The 23531-nt window shown below is 41.4% G+C and overlaps 1 protein-coding gene across 1 annotated transcript in view; it reads right to left on the reverse strand.

Annotated features, from left to right (window-relative positions):
* Kcnb2 (potassium voltage-gated channel subfamily B member 2) overlaps window positions 1–23531 on the reverse strand; it is a 380672-nt gene that overhangs the window by 290344 nt on the left and 66797 nt on the right. The window lies entirely within an intron of this gene.

The raw sequence follows: 23531 nt of genomic DNA on the forward strand, positions 1-23531 counted from the left end.
TTCACGAATCAGGAACCCTGAGAGACCATCTCACCTTTAGGCAAGTTTAGCAGTCCTCTTTCTGTGGGTTCCTTGTGTCCAGTTTATGCAACAGTCCAGGCAAGAGCAGTTTCTTGCCCAAATGGCTAACAAACTCCATAAGTAGCCTCTTCGATGCCCATCTTTCTCTTGAAGTAGATTGGTGCTGCCAGGAGCAGACGTGTCTCATTGTCATGGAAAACCCTAAGTTATTAAAACATTAAATGCCATATTCTGCAGTCTTTGAAAGATATGAAGAATGTCTATCTAACTGAAATATATCTCTACATATCTAGAAAATCTAATAACATGACTATAAGCTTAACTATTATCAATGATTATCCATTAACAACCTATATTTCCTAATTATACATTACAATTTTTAAAATGAACTACAATCACAATAGCTTAATCAAGATCAGAAATACATATACATATAACAAAATTGACCTTAAAATCTATACCAATGCAAATTCATATCTATATCATCTCCCCCTTTAAATGTAAAAGAACATTTATAAACAATATTTGGGAAAATGGGCGCAGTTTTTTCTCTCCAAACTGCTTCCTGCTGAATGGGGGCGCTGTTATTTAGGTCTTTCATGGTGTAACCTGTGTGCTAGGTTCCTCTCAGTTGGCAGTTGAGTGAAGTAATTTTTTGAAGATGTTCACAGCAACCTTTCAGGAGGGCGTGGTCTATCATACCATATTGGGATAGAAGCAATCCACAGAGTCTCGTCCTCTGTGAAAACAAAAGAAGAAACTCTTTTCCAAAGCATCATGTTCTTAGATCCAAATCCTGAAGTCATACCGTTAAGATGTCCATTCTGGTCTAGCCTGGCAGCCCATATAATGAAATGTCTCTCTGTACTTAGCTCCTTTACAGTCAAAAAAATCAAAGAAAACACAACAAAATACATAATCCAGACTCTCTGTGAATTTTCCATTTTTACGTGGCTTATTTTCACTCTATCACTTTACTTTGTTCTGTCTCTTTAAAGACTTTACCCCTTTTTTAAGGCATTAACTTTATTCTCTATATATTTATTTTTTTCTCTCTCTCAAGCCTACGTACAGTCATCCAACATTGTGACCCATATGGGGGTCTTATATGTCTGAATCTGTCCTATTGTGAATCTGTAATTTTTTACTATCCAGGAGCATTTCTTAAAATGTTAAGCACTTCTTAAAAACTTAAGTTGCGCCACTTATAGGTAATACGGTACTGCCTGTTTCCAGCCAAGTCTAAACCTTAACTGCGCTGTTATCATGGTAATTACGATAGATCCTGCCTGAGCTCAGTACAGTTCAGCATGGCGGAGCAGAGCCAAAGCTGCTACTGCCTCAGTCATTTGGTGCCCCTGAGCTGCACAAAGTTCCAGGTGCACAGCAGTCCACATTGGAGCTGCACTCAGCAGTTTAATTTTGATACTGAGCGTGCAGCACAGAAACTCTCTTAATCCAAGTCACAGCCGAATCTGAAGCGCAGAGCACCGTGCAGTCTGAAAACATCTCTCTCTCTATGGCGGCAGGAATCCGCAAATGCTGTCCCGCTCGCCTAAGCCTGATTCCGCCATCTGCCCAGGTGCAGGCAGGGAGCAGTGAGCCATTGGCATGGTCTCAGAGTACTTTCTTTCCGATCCCAAGCGGGCAAGGTTTTTAAGTGGATTTAGTGACCACGTTGGAGCGCCTTCCTTGTTCCCACAATTCTGTTCTGTCTACTCCACCTACCTAATTTTCTCTTAAAGGGCCAAGGCAGTTTTCTTTATTAATAATGAAAGTAACACATAAACACTCCTCCATCAAGAAAACATTGAAGAGATAGTCAGGGGACATATATCCTGAGATCTGTGGTTATGGGGGACAGTTTGGATACCAGTGGAAGACACTGAGTGAGGAAACAGGTGGCTTAAGATTATGATTTTAAGAGCTCATTCTGGATGCATCTTGAAAAAGAAATGACTATAGCAGAACAGGGAAGAAGGAGGTGTGGCAGCAAGCTAGCTCTTTCAACACTCAAGACATCAGTTATGGTGGGCTAATTTAGGGCCATTATCCTGGTTCTTTGGGTTGTGGACAGCACAGTCCCAGGGGAATCAATTAGAGCAGCGATGCCAGGAATATGTCAATGTATTACAATAACTTTATGGTCAGTAGATATGCTTTGAAGAAACCGTCACAGCAATGCCTGTATCTAGAGAGAGGGACATCTTTTAAAATTTGTTGGTATCTCCTACTTGGGTAGTAATGCTTGGGCCTTGAACCAGGGTAATAAGATATTGAGAAAAAGTCAGATTCAATGTAGATTATGGAGGTGGCATCAATGAGCTTACTGCTGTGGGATGTGAGATTACAGAGGAGACTCCAAATGATGCATTACATTTTCTGACCAGAACAACTGATGATATTTAACAAGATGGGCCAAATAGGGTAATTTTTATTTAATGGTGGAGGTAAGGAAGGATAGATTCAAAGGTTCTTCCTCTTGTTGTACTCTTTGAGATCACTGTTGACCACTCAAGTAAAGAAATCAAGTAGACAGCATTGTATATCAAATTAGGAGTTAATTTCAATTTTTGCATTATTATATCCTGAAATAATGGAATATATATCTTGTCATTGTCTAAAATGAAGTAGATAAATGGGATGCAGATCTGGAAATCAAAGACCAAAAGTAGAAGCAGTTTCAAAAGATTCTCAGGATTGACTATGATTATGTAGTACAACTTATGGCAGATAAACCACATCTGGGCTTCTAGCCAAATTACTACTGAGTCTTTTATCACTGGCTTGTGTGTTCAGTGTTGCCTTCAATGACTTGGAGGGCCAGAAAGTCTCCCTGGATGTAGACGTTAATGTTAAATAATCTTTAACAGTGGGGGCATTTAATGAGCTGTTTTAGTCTTGGATGTTGACTATTTCAAATTTGCAATTCCACTTTGGCTGCTTTTGGTATTCAACACAATTTCAATATAAATGCGCCATTTGAAAGAACTCCCAAGAGGATATTGTTTATTATTACTCTGTTCAAATAATGAAATTAGTTACTTATAGACACAATGCCTTTAATCAACTGGAGGTCAAATTGGATATCAACAGAGTAGATAAGTTTTTACATAGTTATTTTCTGTGACTTATAGGAAATAAAATAGGGCATATGCCTCAGGTACAAACTCTAGGTGTTTTCATACTGGAAGGAAAGCAAAAAGCCATGCTTTGAGCTTTCCTAATTCCAGAGACTCCCATCAATGGAATTTTCTCAATGAATGCTGCCGAGTACAGGAAAAAGGCATTTTCCTGAAGCTCCCCACAGCCTTGTGACATGGTAATTCTAGGGTTTAGAAAATGCATGTCAATTTTGACACTCAGTGTTATCTTGAAGTTCCCAATTGTATCAGTCTGCCAAAAGGTCTTAGCTGCCTTATAGTAGATAAGAAATCATTACAGGGAGATTAAACATTATTAAAAAAAAACTAGAATAGACTTTTTTTATAAATACTATGCCATCCGTGTCTATCTCTTTACCAGACCATTGCTTTCCTGAAAACATGATGGATGTTGACTTCTTTTTTTGAAAAATAAAATGCCTCATAAATCCTGATATTGTCCTTTTGCGAGACTCTCATATCTATGATCATTCACCAGTGGGCAACGGACTGTAGGACAAGCTCTTGTGGTGTGGACATCCAGAATGGGAAGAGTACAGGTGGCCTCTGAGGGCCTTGGTGTGTCTTCCTGGCTCTGAGAGATGCTGGACACACGCTCTTAAGCAAGGTACTTAACCTTTCTGAACTTGACTTTCCTCATTGGTGAAATGAAATGTTGAGAACATTAAATAAAAGAATGGACTGAAAAAAAAAAAAAACCTCTGTGGAAGCCAGGGCTCTGTAAAGGTCATTTCTGATTCCTTTTGTTATAATCAACAGCAGCGAGCATAAGAACAATGATAGAAAAAACAAGCAAGACCTGACAATGGCTAAAACATTCAGCAAATTACAAATCCCCCAATGTAGAAAAGCACCCAAGGTGTCTAAGAGATCTGGAACAATGGGATGAACTTGTCAAAATAAAACATATATAATTATATGTGTATATGTATAAATGTATATTTTAAATGAAGTTAAAACAGTGCTCCCCTCAAAGGCATATCTAACTCAAGGGATTCTGACTGATTCACAGAATAATATAGGCTATTGTTGTTGCTCTTAGCTTCCTCTCAGAGGTTGAAGAAGAGTCTCTATTGCTGAAGACATCATTCACTTCAAAAACAAGACTTGGCGGACCAAGCTGGATTTGACCTGAAAGCCTCTCTGAAGACTCTCTTTCATAGTAGGTGCTATGTAAACTGCCAATGGGGGGGAAACAATCAATAGTTCTACCCAGTTATGATGCCCATGGTCCATAACAACAAAGATATCCCTAAGGGTGTAATAGTAGCATTCACATCTTGATGGTGACCAATAGCTGTCAGATTGGACTGAAGGCCTGCTTAATAAGAGGGAAAACACACCCGGTACTAGAGACACACCTAACTTCCTGGGGTTAGCGAGGTCACGGACCTTAGAGTATATGTTAGCAGGCTGCCAAAGCAGGAGACTTAGAGATCACATATTTAATATGGAGCAGAGATAGAAAACTGAAAGTAGGATGAGACTATAAACCCTCAAAGCCTGCCCCCAGTGATGTACTTCCAGCAAAGATCCACATCCTACAGGTTCCATGGCCAGCAGAACCAACCTTACCAGGAGAACCATCAGGTTAGGGAGATGTGGTTGTCACCCTTTACGTTGCAATTTAATGGCTTCCCCTTTTGAGTCATTCCAGGTAGTTCTACTGCTAATCATTTTATTTGATCACATAATCTTTAGAACTATTCAGAATTCCACAAATAGAAGAAGAACTTGACATTTAGAAGTTCCATGAAATCCAGAAAGGAACCAGACTGCACTGGAGACCTGACAAACCTTCTACGGCCGACTATTAGATTCCTTTGACCCACATTTCTATCACTGAAACATTCCTTGCCAGTGATGATTAATGTGGAAGCCTGGTTCTAAAGGGCCCATGACTCATCTTCCAGTCAATACTGTGAAGACTGAATGCCACTGAGTCTTTTAAGTGAGCAGGAAGAGGTCTCCCAGCATACCTCACAAAGAAGTTAGACCAAGACAGAAGACTCTCAGTGACTTATAACATCCATTAATAATAATAATTAATCCACATCTATTAATTAAAGTAGAATAATTCAAGATACCATAAGTGAGAAGATGCTTTTAAAAGAGCATATTAGCCTATTCTTTAAAATACAAGGAAGGATAGGAATGGAAGAATTTCATAGGCTAAAACACATAATGAAAATCTCCCCTTTTGAAAATAGACAGGAAAAAGGTCTCTAATAAAGAACCACAGCAGCTGTATACCGGAATGCATGTAAATATGCACAGCCAAGAAAGTACACAATGCCAGAGAAAGGTTCAAAAACCTTGGGGTGCTAAATTTCACAAGACAGGCAATGTTAACTTGATATGGTAGTAAATTTGTTTTTTATAAAATAGTGCCTATTTTATAGCTCTTAGATATTATTGATCCTTACTTATTGATCTGGTATATAGCATAATCTATCTGGTTATTATAGCCAGACAGGATATCATGTAAATCATTTTTCCTCATTTCTTCCATAATTATCTTATAATTCACCTAACTAGAAATACTAGCATTTTATTTCTTTTTAAATTTTTAGTTGAAAAAAAACCTAAAAATAATTGCACATTGCACAAGGGATTTACTGAACCTTTGTAGAACGTTCGATGAAAAAATTGTGGTTGTGTAATTGGGAAGCTGTATCTGTTTCTTTTCACGCAGAAGTAAACCACTGATATGCTCTTCCAAGCTTTGCCAGCTACAAACAAGTGCTGATCAAAGACAGGCCAGGTGTCCTCACGGTCTTCCTATCTAATGAGCCACAGAACTGCAGCACAGCTAAAAGCTCGCCTTTCTCTTCTTTTCTTTCCTGCCACCTTCTAATCAAACCATGCATTCTTCTCTACAGTGCACAAGGCCCTGGGAAGCAGAACAGCTTCCATCTACCCTGCATTCCCTCTGTTGTACTGGGAATTTAGCATAGCTGTACTCAAACCAGGTTCCAGTAGCCAGAGGCTGCTTCTCTGAGATAGCCCAGCTCCCACGCCAGCCTCTTTCTGAATTCCTGATTGGAAAAGTCTAAGAATTTACTGGACCTTTTGCTGTTTGTTTGCTTTATTCATGGCATTTGACAACAGGTCCTGACCTCCCTTTCTTAGATACTTTACTGAAAAGAACATACAGGGTCTAAGGCTCTCTCAGCAGTGTAGCATTTGGTTAGCACACGTAAGACCCCTTTGAAATGGGGTTTAATTCTCAAAACTACGTGTGCGGGGGGAATAAAATTGCCAGTCCTTTTCCGTGCCTTGGCGATGTATAAGTGTCTCTCATAACTCAGGAGTGCTCTTCTTAGGGACCTGAGAGCCACCATGAAGAGCAGGGCCAACCTCCCATTCACCATGAGCAGGGCCTCTGCCTCCCCCATCGGTGGTGCACAGTGTCTGCTCAGACAGTATAGCTGGCCTAATCGCAAGCCTAGAGTAACCAGCGGTAAATTTTCACTCCTCCCACTGCCTTCTCTGCTTTCTTCAATCTCACTTCAAAACGCCATCACCTCTGTACAAACAGGAAAGGAACCCCACTCCCTCCCTGACTGTCAGGAGTTTGAGGACCAAATCTAATACTTACTTGTGTTGATCCCTGGCAGCAGCAAGCTTGGTTTGTTTCACTAAAATAGAGTGGATTGGGTCTGGGAGATTTCCAAAGAATGTCTATTAGTACCTATCACAGAGCTGGGGGCTTGTTGAATCCAAAATGATTAACGTGATTTTATTTATTTTTTGGCACTAGCAAAGTTCTCGAAATTTTGAAGATTGTTATTATTTTACAAAGGTAGGGGCATTGAAGTATCTAAACATCAGGGCTATCCGGGAATGGCAGCATGGCTATGAAGAGGCTCTCTGTTCCCTCGGATTCCTTTCCCTTAGTGGTTGGTGCTAGGCTGGGAGAGGAGTCAGCATTTGTAACAGAGTTAGCTTTGCCATGAGAGATTTTTAGAATTCAAACCTATTTTAAGGCACGGAAGATTCTCCTCAGGCTGCCAGCCCCCCGTTTCTCCTGCCAACCTCACTGCTGCTCGGAGGGTGCAAACGCGTTTATCAAGACGCAGGGTGAGATTCGGGGAATCCTCTGCTCTGCTCTTAGCTCTTCTGTCTATTTACCGAGTGATCTCGAGGGTTGCTTAACGGCTGTTGCTTCTGGAGCCTCGCCCAGGCAGTAGGATCATTCGAACTTTCCAAAGAGTGTCGATATCTTATAAATATGCTGTTTACTTTGCTTCTTCATGATCTTTCTGAGATCTGGAGAGTCTCCGTAAGGATTTATTGAGAAGCGACAGAAACAAGAGAATGTGGCTTAGAAGAAAACCCTTGGACTGACTTTTTAAAAGCAAGTCCAGGAATACAAGAGGATTACACATGTGCTCAGTGACCCCTGAAATTTGCTCTCTTTCATTTAGGACTTGAGGGGGACGTACTCTCTAGCAACAAGGAAACTGCCACAGTGGCTTTTGTAAACTGTGAAATATGTGTGCCCCAAATGTTAGCAGTGAGCTGCGTTTGCTGTAAAGGGCAGTGGTGTTCATCACAATCTTGTTCCTGGGAAGCCATCAACCTTTGCTTCCCCTCCAAACACCTTATAACCTGCTCACCTCTGACTCCTCATTCCACCTGCCCCAGGCCACATAGGGCCACCATTCTCCACCCTGCCTCCCCCCAGTGACTTTGCTTACTGTCCTGTAACATGTAGATGCAATGCCATTACACACTTGTCCTTCTTGTCTGGACTGTTTCATTTAGCACTGTGACTTCGGTAGAATGATCTGAATTTCTTTCTTTTTATCTAAGGCTGCATACAGAGTACTTTTTAATGCAGTGTTTCGGGAGTTAAAGCCCTGATTTTGCCTTTCTGACTTTCATCACACAATCAAAAGAACTCGGGAAGATTTTTGAGTCAATCCCTCCACTGCATGAAAGACTTCAGTTCTGAGGAAATATTGTTCTATTCATCCACAAGAAATAAAGACTTCAGGAAAACGTGGTTATTAACTGTCTAATGAATTATGAAACAATGACTTAAATATTAATAAATAGCAATACAAATCACACAAAATAATTCAGTCATCCTAATATATAAAATTTACTTGATAGATACTAAATTTAAAGATATTTTAATGTTTAAATATATAGTATTTCGGATATATTAAAATTAATCCATATATTAATCTACATACTAAAATTAAATGTATTTAGAAATGTGATAAGCAAATATTCTCAAAACACCCTTCATCTTAACGTGGTTGATCTTTACATTTTAAAAAGACAGGTAAACAATTCTCCTGCTAACATTGATGAGAAAGCTGAAAGGAAAAAATGATAAAAATTGACACTCCAGCGCAGGTGGTGCCAATTTGTAACCTGGAAACCAAGGCATGTAGTGAGTACCAATGACAGTAGTAGGAAAGACTCATTAATACCCTCTACTGTTCAGTAATCAAGAACGCAGCACCGCTGATAGATCAGAATCTAAAATTGGTGGGAAAAAAAAAAACCCTTGAAAGTTTCATTTAAAGCAGGTAGAGTTCAATCCACAATTGCTTAAGAATGGTGATTGGAGGGTTCAGAACATACTTTGGCTCAGTTTGGAAATAATGATGACAGAATTTAGACCAGGCCTCTCGCCTCTGGAAGCTTCTATAAAACATACACCCACATATTACTCTGCAAAGGAACCCAGGACCTCTGGTGTCACTCAAAGAAGACCCAAGTGACTCGAAGAGAACCATATGTACTATCTTCTATGGGCTGCCTTCAGCAGTGAAGAGAGAAAACAGCTTTTGCTACTGGGCCAAACTGAAACACAGTTGATGGTTTGATATGTATAGATGTAAATGATGCCCTTGCCAGCTTGAAATGCCCCACTACCAGCCTGTAGCTGCTTATGCGAAGAGTCCAGGAAAAGTCTAACACCAAGACATGGCAACCACAGAGCCCACGGTCCGTGACCAGAAGCCAGTAAACTATCAAGGCCCAGGGAATTGATGTCTATGCCCAGCGACTAAGATGCCAAGTCCTAGAAATGATTCCTCCCTCTAAGTACATAGGTCTTAGGCAGAAGAGGAGCTTTAGCATGTGTGCCCCTGCATTGTGGATGCGGTCAGCAGTGCAGCAATACAGCTCCTCTGATGGCTCAGTAGCAAGCGTGCATCCGTTGCATCCTGCAGGGATCACAAGTATCATTTTTATTAGTCCTGGAGGATGGTTGTAGGGCAACTGTGACACTTTGGCTGCATCTTCCTCTTCCTTCTCTGTCCTTCAGCGTAATTTCCTGGCCTACCAAAGAACCAATAAACATATCATGAGATTAAGGCTCTACACGAGTCTTGGTTTTTATTTCTTTTGGTCAAGCCATTTATATAATTTCTCTGGGTATCATCTTCTTTATTTAAAAATAAAGAGAAACAATCCCACAGGGAACTGCAAAGACTAAATGAGATACTGAGTGTGGTTCAATTCAGCTAGCGCACAGTATAGGAAGACGTATTCAACAGATCATAACTGAACCGTGAGATAAGCCAACTGAGACCCAAGTAAATCCTCCACATATATGTAAAATGGCATGGGAAATTACGCCTATTTTATTTTAAAACCAGAGTTCTGCAAGTAAGAGACTAGAGTCTAAATTTACATTCCACAGGAGATGGGTGGGCTGTCTGATGGGGCAGCTCCCGCTTGACAAAGATAACGCAGTGCTTCGGTGGCCATGGTGTTATCATGCTTGAGTTCCAGCATGCGGGGGCACCACATCACATTTCAAACTGAAGGAATTTTCACGGTTTACTCTCCCATCCCCATTTACATTAAATCCCAACCTGCATCACCAGTACCAGGCAAGCCATGACAATTAGTGTAGGAGGGAATCATGGCAAGTGATCAGTTACTATGACCGAGTCACAAAGTTCAGGGAAAACTGAACAACAGCAAAACCTCTGCTTTGTTTTCATGCAACATTCATCGGAGAAAAAGAGGGTGAGGGAGTTTTAAAAAAACATGGTTTCCAACTCCTACAGGCTTAATTATTCTACCCATAGATAAGCACATCTCTCAACCTTATCAAAGAGGCTTCTTTTTGTAGTATATGGCCATTAACACAGACACCCACAACTGATTGGGGTGTGAAAAGTAAGAGACTGTGGAGGGGTCAGTCCTAAATGGGGCATCTATACCACACCCCCTCGAAATGCTTAAAGATCATTGTAGAAAGGGAAGTCAAAGTCTAAGAGCCAGAGACTCCCTAGCACAGAGAAGCCGCATTCTCCAGACACAGCAGCGTGGTTGCACACGTGAACTTACAGAGCTTTGACTGCAGGCACAAGATCTGCAGAAGCCCAAGCCGCAGGGTGGGGGGAGGGGCAGCACAGTGGGCACGGTGGCCAGGAAATCCCAACCCCATCCCTAGCTAAGGAGCTACGGGCAACTATTTGCCTATTGGGACAAACATTTATTTCAGTGATTTGATCCTGAGAGGCTACCCATGTCCTGTAGATGCCCTACACACAAGCACACACACACATGCAGGAAGCAGTAAGAAGACGCTGTGGGTTAAACACACACACACACAATTGTAAGGTAAATGCGGCATATGGGGGAATTTTTCAAGGGAGGAAACTGAAGGTATACTTGATCAAAACACATGTGTTTATGAAAATTTTAATCAACAGAAAAAGAAAACGAAACCATAGTTTCCTGTAGCTGACAGAGTTACAGTGTACATGAGTACTTAAATTCCTGGTACGAATGATTGTGTCCAGCTTGTGAGAACAATCAGCTCATGGGCAGCCCAAAATCCACTTTCAAATATCACGATGCTTTCTGTACACATTTAGGTGACCAATCACAATGCTGTCTTTCCTTTTTCATTCCAGGATGGCAAGGTCGCTCTTGTCCCAATCTTACAAAACAGCTACTATCATAGTTGGTTTTAATGCCAACTTGCCACAAATTGGAATCACCATCTTAAGCAGGGAAACTCAACTGAAGAGTTGTCCTGATGGTCTTAGTTGATGTGGGAAGACACTGCTCCACTTGAGTCTTCTGGCCCCTTCTGGTAGCAGCCAAGATAAAAAAGAGGTGTGGCAGAAAGACGCTTATTCTCCTTTCGTCCTCTTGGCCTTCCCTGCTGCCCTTTGGCCTTCCCTCATGCCTTCTTGGCTTCCTAATTGCCCACTTGGCCTTCCCTCTGGTTGTAGGTCCAATTTATCCCTTCCTTGAAGCTACAGTTTCTTTTGCTGATATCAGAACCAGCATCCCCAAGATTCCATGACTAACTAAGGACTGAGGGTTTTCCAGGAACTTTCCTAATTTTCTGCACTAGACTGGGACTGCTAAGACACCCAGTCCTGTGAGCCGAGCAACTGGCAAGTTGTTGACCTCTCCAATGTAAGAGAGCTATGAGGGGACTCCTGCCAACGCACCCAGCCTGAAGGACAAGCAACCACCTCATTCCCACCTTCTATTAGTCTCGCCCTTTATGCTACTATTTTAATGTGGGCCAATTTAATAAAGAATTCTAATATACACACATCTATCATCTCTCTCTCTCTCTCTTTATCATCTATCTATCTTCTATCATCTATATCTATCTGTCTGTCTGTCTGTCTGTCTGTCTGTCTGTCTACCTATGTACCTATCTATCATCTATATCTATCATCTGTCTGCCTATCTGTCTATTCACTCAGCCTATTGGTTGTGTTTCTCTAGAGAATCCTGACCACTACAGCTACTGACAGGCAAAGGTATCTCCTTTAATTTGTCTAATTTAGGACACTTTTAAATTGCTAGGAACATTAGAGAAAGTTCACTTAAGTTTGCTTTGTGCAGTTTTCCTCAGGGTTATTATTGTCCCCGGATATGGCTCTGTCCTCAGTGTTTTATACAGCCCCAGAAATGACTACCAGGACTCACATGTATATTCTCTTCCTCATGGGTAGCTCCACCCAGTTTAAAAACCAGATATTCATTTGCTAAGATGATTCAAGTACTCCCTTCTTCACATTGGGTGTTCAAGGCATTACAGAGAAGGTCCCAGAAGGGAAAAGCTAGCAAAGGTCAAACAGAGTGTGAGCTCAAAAGAAAAAGGTGAAGAGGCTTTGACATAGCAGGGCATTTCCCCAAAGGCAGACCAGCAGAGGAAATGGGTTACACACCACATTAGTGAGGTACTTTAGATAGATTCAGAGATAGGGGTAATCTTCCTCCTTAGGCTGCATGTGGGATCTTAGGCCATTACAGGAAACAGCCATGCAAAAATGTCAGGAAGGAAAGCAAAGTTACTTAGATGGGTGCAGGATAAGAGGTACTCACTCCGTAAAGTCACCAATATCCTGAAATGATAAGGAAGCCAGTGCTCTACACAATAAATCAAACAGCAGGGAGCTGTGGCCCATCACACATTTCAATTTCCCATGGTGATTTCTAGTACAATTCCCTGCACAGGAAAAATAACGCAACAATGGCTTCCTTCTTTTCTCAGCTTTATTCTGACCCTTGCCATTCTTATTTCTAAAAGGGAAGGTGAAAGATAATTTTTAGGGTCTGGCTTTGTGTGGAAAGGGCACGTGGTGGTTACCCATTGTGTGGCACCTCAGTTGCTGTGACTGTAATCTCGAACCACAGGGCCAAACTGCCACTTCACGGTTGGCATGCACGAAAGGGGGAATAACGTGCAGACGGGGCAGCTGAAATTTCTTTTCCTTGACAATTTCGAAAGACATCTATCCCAAAGTCAAAACACCTATTTCTTGACAAAGCTAAAAGCTTTAAAAACATGCCTTTCAAAAGTCAGGCTTTAAGCCTTCTCCATCTTGTATTATACAACAAAATACTTCAAAACCCACATCTCGATTCTATTGGCCAAAAGGCCGTGGAGCCCATGAAATGCTTTTCCTTGAACAAAATGTCTGTGAAGACTTTGGAAGCAGCAGCAGCAGCGAGTATTTTACTTTTCTTTGGTATTTTGATATCTGAATTTGCAGAAGAGTGCTAATAGTTTCAGTAAGTTCTGAGAACTGGTGAGAAAAACTGCTGGTGACTTCAGCTGGATTTTCCGTGAAAACTCATCGCTGTTGAAACTTGCCGTCCTAAGCAGATACTATCGCACACAAATGACATAGACTACAAAGCCCCCAGGCTCGGGATCCAGTCTTACACAGGGTTGTGGATTTTTAGTGCTGTCTGCTATATCTAGATGATACGTTCTCTCCATACACATACCATGGCCACTCCTCATCTCTCTCTTTAAAACAACAAACCAAAAAAAGCAAAGAACCAAACCTATGGGCTATGCCATCTTTAGATGCGGTTGTCTAGTAGAAGTATGCAAACCAGTGCATGATTGAAAATTTACTAATAGTTACCATTTTTTTTTCAAAGAACAAAAAACAACCACAAAGAAATAGATGAAACTAATTGCAACAGTATACTTTATTTGGGACAATTCATCCAAATTTTTATTAGTTCAATATACAACATAAAGGTATCAGTAAGATATTTTATATTTTCCTTTTCTGAAGTAGGTTATAAAAGCATATGAAAGCCTATCTCAGCTTAGACTGGCCACATTGGCAGTGCTCCATGGTCACAGTCAGTTAGAGATGACCATACTGAGCCATAAAGTCACCTTTTTCCCCCTCTTCTTAACTCATCTTACTTTCTTCAACTAAAAGCTTCAGCTCAAATTCTGAGCTCATTACGTGTATGAGACAACAATGTTCAGCGCCCACCAGGTTCAACAAGTGTTTTCAGTGGAGGGAGGTAAGTGGGCAGAGATGCCATAGCTTTCCAGGAAACACCTTGCAACATGGTGAGCCTTTAGCACCAACTTAACTGCTCTTTTGCCCCAGCACGTATGTATACCACATCAGTCATGCCATCATTACCCAATGAGATAGGTAAGATACAGAGGCACTGCACAGAGGTGCCTGTCTTAGGTGACCTGACTACTCAAAGTCACGCTGATAGTAAGAGGCAGTGTCATGGTCTGTGTCTCTACAGTCTGGTCACATGGTTCTTGTGCTCAGTCATTACACACTGAATGACTTCAGGACAGCCATGAGTGTCTGACTTCACTGATGTTTAATTTCGCATTATATAAAAATGAAACTTAAAAGAATGGGAACACTAATAAGAAAAGATTAACAGAGCAAGAAAAGCAGTGCAAGCCAGGCCGTCTAGAATGGCCATTTCTTTTGTCTGGTATAGAAGCAAATAATGTATATCCTTCCCTTAAGTGGACAGTGAGGGACTAATTCTAGGGCTTGATTTAACTCATCTGTATAGTTACAGGAACTCAAGCTTATCCTGGAAAGTGCTTTCCAAAATAGTACCATGAGTGTAAGAAAATGAATTTGCCAGGCAGTGGTGGCGCACACCTTTAATCCCAGCACCCAGGAGGCAGAGACAGGCAGATCTCTGTAAATTCAAGGCCAGCCTGGTCTACAAGAGCTGGTTCCAGGACAGGCTCCAAAGCTACAGAGAAACCCTCTCTTGAAAAACCACAAAAAAGAATCAGAGCCAACATAATATGCACCTCAAATTAATATGTAGGTGTGATACATTGATCCATGAAAACTTAAAGGGGAAATGTTTCTTTTCCTAGGGAAAGGGAATTGGGTAGATTTCCTTAATGATTTAATTATCAAGTTAGCTTCTGCCTAATTTCCTGCACTTTTGGTTTCTTTCCAAATCATCATTGCACCTTTGCCTGCTTCCCACACCCTGCGTACGTCCCCTGGCTTGCCCATGCCTGCCTGAGGGCTATAAAGAATGAAAAGCACTTCCCACAATTGCACAAAGTTAGGCCTGGAGGGCACAGAAGTGGTGCTGTTCTTTTAATCTCTTACAGAACCCTGGCCAGCCAGAGTGATTTGCAATCTAAGACCGAAGTAACTGATTAGCTGACAGCACCATTAAAAATCTTATGTTTAGAAAGATGGCATTTTTCATCAAAATCATGGAGTCAATTAGTCCACATTAATGTCAATTATAATGTAATATTAGCAATGTAGATGTGGTAATTAAACTCTTTTTTCCCAGTATATTTTTACTATGGGTTGTATTATGGGTTTTCCTATCTAGAACATGATTTTGTGAGTTTAATAATCAATTTTTTAAATGAAGTATTTCCCTCCTTCTTTGACACAGTATTTCTCGGTAGCACTGGCCTGTGTGGTAGATTGAATGTGGGCTATTCCCCACAGGCTTAGATGTTTGAATACTTGGACCCCATCAGGCAGGGCCCCTTTGGAAGGTTGTGGAAGGGTGGTGAGGCCTTGCTGAAGGAACTGAGTTGCTGCAGAGGGACATCTTGAAGCCTTAGAGTCCAGCCCCATTTTCTATCCACTGCTGCTTCTTGACTGAAGATACAATGTGCCCAAACGCCCACACTCCTAATGCCACATCTTCCTTCTGTGATGGACAGTATCCTTTCTTGACTCACAAGCCAAAACAAACCCTTCCTGCACCAAGTTGCCTTTCCTCAACTATTCTAAGCAAAGTAGCCTAGGCATTCCGATAAAACATGAGTTAGTTGACACGTCCTGACATCAGCTCACTGGCTGACAATAGAGGAAACAATAAACCAGAGGGTAGGCCGGAGGGTACAATTCTTCTATTTATTCACCTGGCTTCCCCAGGCTCATTTATTTCATGGGCACATATATAGCTCTTGCAATGTAGGCTCCACTGGACAGAGACATGTTTCCATTACTGCAGTTTACCACAAGGATTCTGAGGAATGATAAGATGACCCAAGAAGTAACAAACAGTCCTTAGTAGTTTAATAAGGAACAATGCTATGTTTTACCCTTTATCTTGGGTCGGGGCCGCCCTCCTGCCACCTGGGGGCTGTAAGACTAGACATGCAATGATGCATCAATCAATCAGCTTCTTGAAGAGACAGGAAGTAAACCCAGGATGGACAGCTGGTCGTACCTTCTCTGCTAGCCGTTCTCCGTTGATCAACACTATGTCAATTGTTTGGCCTTCCCTGTGGATTTCTACTCCTTATTTCTATATTCCAGTTGTTTCTGTGTTTCAGGAAAATTCTGAGTAGGTTGAACACTTCACATCAGATTATCTTAGGGAGTTTAAAACATTGACCGATGCCAAGACCGCTCTTGTGAAATCGTGTTATAACCAGTCTGCAGTGCAGCCCTGGCTTTTTCCAATATGCCCTGGCCGCAATTGAGAACAAGCAGAAGAAGGTCCTGTGACTGACCTCCTCAGCCACCCAGAGCCTGAGGTGCCAAACTAGGATGAAGTCACAGATCTGGCACCCAGCACAGGCTGGTTTAGGGAAGGGGCACATTCCTCCAAGGAGAGTTAATTCAGTGGAATATCTGGGAAAGAGACAGGAAATAGGACAAATTGTGAGCCTTATCAGCCAAAGAGCAACAGCCAGAGATATGGACTAATAAAATCAAGGAAAGAAAATGTATTCAACTTAAAAACGAGTACAGGAGAGCTGAAAATGTGTTTCTCTGCCGAAAGCTCAAGGAGCAAATAATCAGGCAAAAACCTTGTAGGTCTCTAAGCGGTGCATGCCCTGCTGGTCATATGATATTTCTGTGCCTTCCCCATGGTGCTATGGGAGAGCTTATGAATAGTTATCTTAGATCAAACCCGGAAGAGTCACAGTTAGAAGCCCAAGCTGGGCTAAAGATGCACTTATCAGTCAAGAGGCCAAAGGCCCATTCCCTTCTTCTTTATTATGATGCATTTGCTAATGTGATGCTTTTGAAACTGAAAAGCCATTTCATATTTTCAGTCTGAAATCATTAGGTGAAAGAAGGGGAACACTGAACATGTCTGGTAGCCATTAACAAGAATTCAGCAAAGCACTATCCACACAAGTTAGTGATGGGTTTGCTGTTGGCTGAAGTGCTTGAATACACTTCCTTCAGGCTTTTAACCTCTAAAAGCAAGAACTTGGCGTTTTTCTATTTACAAATGGAAACTTATAGGAGAACGTTCCAGGCTATTCTTGAATAACTATACACTCTACCATGGCTTGTCACCTCCCCTGTAATGTGACAAGGATGGCACTGAGTGTCTTCTGAGATTTTCCTGCTTATAAAAGGTTATGAAATGGTTAGAATCAAAATTCCTAGGAGCTGGAGGATGCTGTTAACTTGTGTCTGTCTAGGAGGAAGTATTTAAAGAGCAGTTATGATTGTAAGACCGGCTTGAAAATATGTTTGTTGTATCCAAGGAAACTGTACAATCAGAAATGCCCATTCAAAGACTCAACTGCTGTAAGGCCGGCTTTTCTGAATTGAGAAGGACATCTCCACAGCTGTTGTGTAAAGAGGTCAAATAAGCAACAGTGTTGTTTAAGCTGAGTGGTTGATGTCCTTGGTAGAAATATCTTCTCAGGATTTAAGAACAAAAAGCTTAAGTTCATGTTGGGTGGCCACATTTTTATACAAAAGTTTCTGTCTATCTACAGATGAAAATGGGGAGTGTTTGCTTCTGTCTCCGTGTACCGTGAAAGCAAACAGTGGGAAAAGACATTACAGAGCAGTGTTCCAAAGGCCACAGGACCTTCCCTTACAGAGTGCAAAACACTGAGAATGGCCATGAGACTGTGGGTAAAGGATAGTTCCTCTTTGCATACTAATTATTCAAGCTAGCAAGTTTCCTCTGACATCTCCATAAACACTTGTCTCATATGTTACTCATGTCCACTCTTTTTTTTTGTTTGTTTTGTTTTGTTTTTCGAGACAGGGTTTCCCTGTAGTTTCTAGAGCCTGTCCTGGAACTAGCTCTTGTAGACCAGGCTGGCCTCGAACTCAGAGATCCGCCTGCCTCTGCCTCCTGAGTGCTGGGATTAAAGGCGTGCACCACCACCGCCCGGCCACTCTTAAAAGGGATAATTCTCACCACAGTGAATACAAGCCCTAATGTGAGCTTCCATTCATTTTCCTCCCCAATTTTTACAATGATATGAGCTTGGCATCATTGTTGTTATTTTCTTATCTTTCAGGTGAGAGACAAACATTGAGTGGACGGTCTCAGAGCTGTCCAGAAGGGGAGAAAGGAATGACCAGCATTCGAACAACCTTTGCCCTTCATTTTCTCCGCATTCCACAGCTTGTTCATGTTATTTCGTCTTCGTTCCCTTTCAGATCGCCTCAGCCATGGCTTTCCAGAGGCCTTCTGAGTATCCACTCTGTTTTTCTTCATAGCATGTTCTCATGGGAGGTTGTGAAGTTACTTGACAGAAAGCCTTGTGTGTGTGTGTGTATGTGTGTGTGTGTGTGTGATGGTGGTGGTGTGTGTGTGTACACCATGTATGTTTGTGTGTGTACACCATGTATGTTTGTGTGTGTACACCATGTATGTGTGTGTGCTCATGTAGAGACCAGAGGTCAACTTTGGGTGTCATTCCTCAGGTACCAGTCACCTCGCTGTTTGAGACAAGGTGTCTTAATGCGCCCAAACTAGCTTATTTAGTTAGGTCCGCTAGCCAGTGAGACCTGGGGATCTTTCTGTTTCCGCCTCAGCATCAGGGAATTAATGTGCATGCTGCCTAGTGTGGCCCTCTAAGTAGCTGTTGAAAGTCCAAATCCAAAGACTTATGCTTGTGTGGCAAGCATTTTCCCCACCGAGCCATCTCCAAAGCTCTTCAGGCCTGTTTTTGTGACTCCATATTCATTCTCATTGATCTCTTTACTTCTTACTTTGAAAGAAATCTAAAGCTTGATCTTCTATAATTGGTCATGGCAAAAATTGTTTTGAGCCATAAAGAGATTTAGCTTATTTATGGAAGGGAAGCATCACAGGAATAAATAGCATGGTTTGATGTCAAAGAGAGCAACGCTCTATACTGCCTTGCATCAGCTTCTTAGTTCTCTGGGATGGAAGGCCTGTTACTTAACCTCTCTGAGATCCAGATTCCCAGCTTTAGTATAATGGGAAATGGGGATATTATCCATCAAAATACTGCCTGAATGCGGTGAGGACTGATGAGACCCAGTGAACACAATGAATGCTCTCTCAGTGCTGCTCTCCTGACTACAATCTGATCTAGTTAAAAGGAGAAGATCTGAGGTAACAGGAGAGAGACAGCATTCTCTCCATGCTCCATAATGAATACGCATCTGCAAATAGATTTCTAATTTAGATCAAAAGCTCATTTGCCTGCTATCACATTTGCTTGCCTTTAAATTAATACTTAATAACTTTTAAGGAAGCATGCTCACTGTAGTAACTTGTTTCTAAGCCATGTCTTACCGAGTGAAAACTCACCATCAGATTCACATGTTAACAATTCTTTTAGCTTAACTATATCCATAAGAAGAGGTGCTACCTGACCTGATCAGCAGACAGAGCTGCAGCGTTTCTGTGTGATGGGCCACAACCCATACACAGTGTGTAAACTAAACGTCCTATGTGATGGGCCACAATTCATACACAGAGTATGAACAGAACACCCTGTGTGATGAGCCACAATTCATACACGGAGTATGAACAGAATGTCCTGTGTGATGAGCCAATCAACACACAGAGTATGAACCAAACATCCAGTGTGATGAGCCACAATCCATATACCATATGGAATGAACATTCCTACATCATTGGTTGCTCTCTGACATCCAGAGAACTTCCAGAAGTAGGGATGGGTAAAGCCTTCAGTGAATTTACAGCCTGTGCCAGGCACTGTTCTAACCCCTCCAGAAGTACAAACATATCCAAGTTGATGAAATCTCTTAGAAGTAACCAAGTAATCCTGATATATAGATAAGGAAATCTAACTGTGTCACAAATAGGAGGTAGCAACACTGATGTCAAAGCAGAACACTTCTCTAAAGCTTTCCATGGTCATGACCATGCCATGGAGAAGACAGGTGAGAAGATACTTCCTAACTCAAGAACAACACCTGGAAGATGTTATGCATTGAACTCTCTATTGATATAGACTCTGCCTTTTCTCCTTTACATCTACTACCCCAACAGAAATCTCCCATTGTTCTACATTGGTAAACATAATTATGTTTTCATGAGTGTTTCTGGAACCTCCATCCTGTGGAGTTAGCAGATGAATACCTTGAGGTAGAGCCAACACAGTGGAGGAAGAAGTACACAGCTCACGGTCACATGATGAAATATAGCATCCACGACAAGGGCACTCATCACTCAGCTGGGCTCCCTATTCCAAGAAAGGATCACATGGAGTTCCTTTGGGACCTTTCCAGTCAATAAGATAGAATCTGTTAGTGACAGGATTGGCAGGTTACCAGGAAGATAATATCTCTATTTTGTCCAAACCTAATCTTGATGATTTAGAGTCTTCCGTGGATTGGATTACATTGTGCTGATGGCTCTCTCCTGCCCTTTATCTCTGAGGTATGCCAAGCCTGACTCCAGCCTCTTATCTATCACCTCTATCTACCTTCCTCCATTATTTGAAGCTGACTTTCAAGGCAGGTAGAGGAACATTCTTTGGGTCCAGATTCACCAAGACACACAGAATCAAAGTTTCAGACAGGAAGCCAGCCTCCAAGGAAACCCCAGCCCTCACATCAACCATTAAATATCAGAAAGTACTGTGAAGGGATTGTTTACCCCTCTGTCTGGAAGTGGACCCTGCTCCACGTGTTCAGACCAAACCTGAGGGCAGTTACGTAAATTCTGAGATTTCAGTGTTATACACTTTAGGCCACAAACTCCTAATGTGACAGGGATCACACATTTTCACAGGGCTTCTCAGAGAAATGTGGGTGTCATCAAAGAGATGTAGAAGAACACTCTAAAGCCTGTCAATGCACCAACATAGTTCATTAGACTGCATTGTCTCATTCTCCAATTATGCTTAACACATTTTAAACAAATTATCTTCCTTATGCTAGCCCCATCATCAAAATTCTACTTGGATTAAAATCTTAGCTTGCATCCTTTATAAACATATTATTCTCTCTAATTAAATCTTGCATTATTGGAACTAATGGCATTTTTCACAGTTGTTCAGCTTAGTGAGTGTAACATTATTAAAACTATACTTAAATGTGAATATCAAGTCAGAAAAGGGGCACCAAGCCTAGCCAGGCACAGTGACACTTGCCTTTAATCCCAGTACTCGGGAGGCAGAGGCAAGCAGCTCTCTGTGAGTTCGAGACTAGCCTGGTCTACAGAGCAAGTTCCAGGATAGTTAGGGCTGTTACACAGAGAAATCCTGTCTCAAACAAACAAATAAACAAGTAACCCCTTTGAGGAGAAACCTGTCCATTTCATTTATAGTCCAAATTCTTGTCACTCTAACCACAGCCCATGGCTATGTGGCGACTACACTGTTTGAGATGTGGTGACTACACTGTTTGAGATGTGGTGTTGCTTAGGGAACCCCTGCCCCACCTCAGATCCAGATCTGCACTCGAAAGCTAATACATGTCCTCTAAAAGCTGAGGAAGCCCTACCCCACCCAAGAGGCAGAAAAATCCAGCTCCTCATTCTGATTCGCTCTCCCTGGGAAACCTACTTTACTGATCTAAAACTTGCTAAATGTAATTATAACTGAGCCAAGCTTTCCAGTATGCCTCAAGTTTCCTCATACGTGGCTTAAGTCCAAGAATTCCTCTAAACCAGGGGATAAACCAGATTTAGAGAGGTGGTAGGAAACAGGAGAGTATGCGACAAGATGGCAGTGGATCCGCAGTTGAATAATCATGAGTAAATGGATGTGTTCCAAACTTCAAAGAATGCCGTGCTTTCTGGTGTGACTTCTGGCTTTTGGCTTCAGCAGAGAAAGTGTGGGCAGCAGAAAGCACACAGACTACTGTCTGGGACGGTCTCTGGAGGAACAAGTTAAACACCCTACAACTCACTGGACATACACACATGCACACACTGTAACATGAGTGTCCTGCTTGTTGGGGTTTTTGTCCCACCCAGTTCCCCACAGCTGGCAGGCCCCAAAGAAAATCACACAGAGATCTTCATAAATTATAAGCTGATTGGCCCATTAGCTCAGGCTTCTTAATAGTTCTTGTAACTTATATTAACCCATTATTCTGATTTATTTTTGCCATATGGCTTGGTATCTTTTTCAGCTGGCAGTGTTTATTTAAAACATAATTGACAGAATACAGACAATTCTGCATCAACACACATAGGGAAATGTACACACATACATGTATACACACATAGGTGAAATTAAATATAACAAAAATAAAAAGAAAAACACAGAGAAGATGAAGATTAAGAAAAGACTATGGCACAGAAGCCATAGCAGATACCCATTTTCTAATTCTCAGAACCTGAACATGCTAAATTACACGACCTATGGGACTTTGTAGTTACATTAAAGATTTCTACTTTAATATAGAGAGACTTCAGTAAGTTATTTGAAAGAAGTCACCTTAATTAATGAGCTATTAAAAGCAATGTTTTTGTCTTAGATACTGTTTTGTTGCTATACGAAGCTACTATGACCAAGGCAGCTTATAAAAGAATAGCATTTAATTGGGAACTTGTTTACAGTTTCATAGGCTTAGTCCATAATCATCATGGTGGGAAACATGATGGCAGGCAGGCAGGCAGGCATGCATGGTGCTAGAGTAGTAGCTGAGAGCTTATGTCTTTATCAGGAGGAAGAGTGAACAAGACTAGGACTGGTATAGGTTTTCACACCCCCAATGACAAACCTCCTCCAACAAGGCCACACCTTCTAAATCCTTCCTAAACAGTCAACCAACTGGGAAGCAAACATTCAAATATATGAGCCTATGGGTACCATAGTCCTAAATTCACCTGTAGTGGAACATACCTGCAATTCCAGCATTCAGGATGCTGAGTCAAGATTACCATAAATTCAATCCCAGTTTGAGCTATATAGCAAGACCATGCCTCAAACACACACGCACACACACACACACACACACACACACACACACACACACAGCAACAATAACAACAAAAATGTACTTCCTTTCAGCTAGGGGTAGAAAAATGCACATCATAAGCATCTAAAGAAAACACTGGCAGTATCCTAAAAGATGGAAGAAAGGACTTTCTAAATAGAATTCTATCTGCCCAGGAATTAAGGCCAGTAATTGACAACTAAGAGGCTTTTGTACAGAAAAGGAAACAATCAATTGAGTGAAGAGGAAACCACAAAGTGCCAGCTATACATCTGAGAAAGGACTAATATCAGAAATATATAAAGAACAACAAACCAAAGAATCAAGAAAGCAAATGGCCAAATAAAAATGGGCTAACAATCTGAACAAAGAGTTCTCAAAAGAAGTAATAAGAATGGCTAAGATATATATATATATATATATATATATATATATATATATATATATCAAAAAGTGTTCA

Source organism: Arvicola amphibius, chromosome 11 (assembly GCF_903992535.2).
Source record: "Arvicola amphibius chromosome 11, mArvAmp1.2, whole genome shotgun sequence".
In the NCBI taxonomy this organism is placed as follows: Eukaryota; Metazoa; Chordata; class Mammalia; order Rodentia; family Cricetidae; genus Arvicola; species Arvicola amphibius.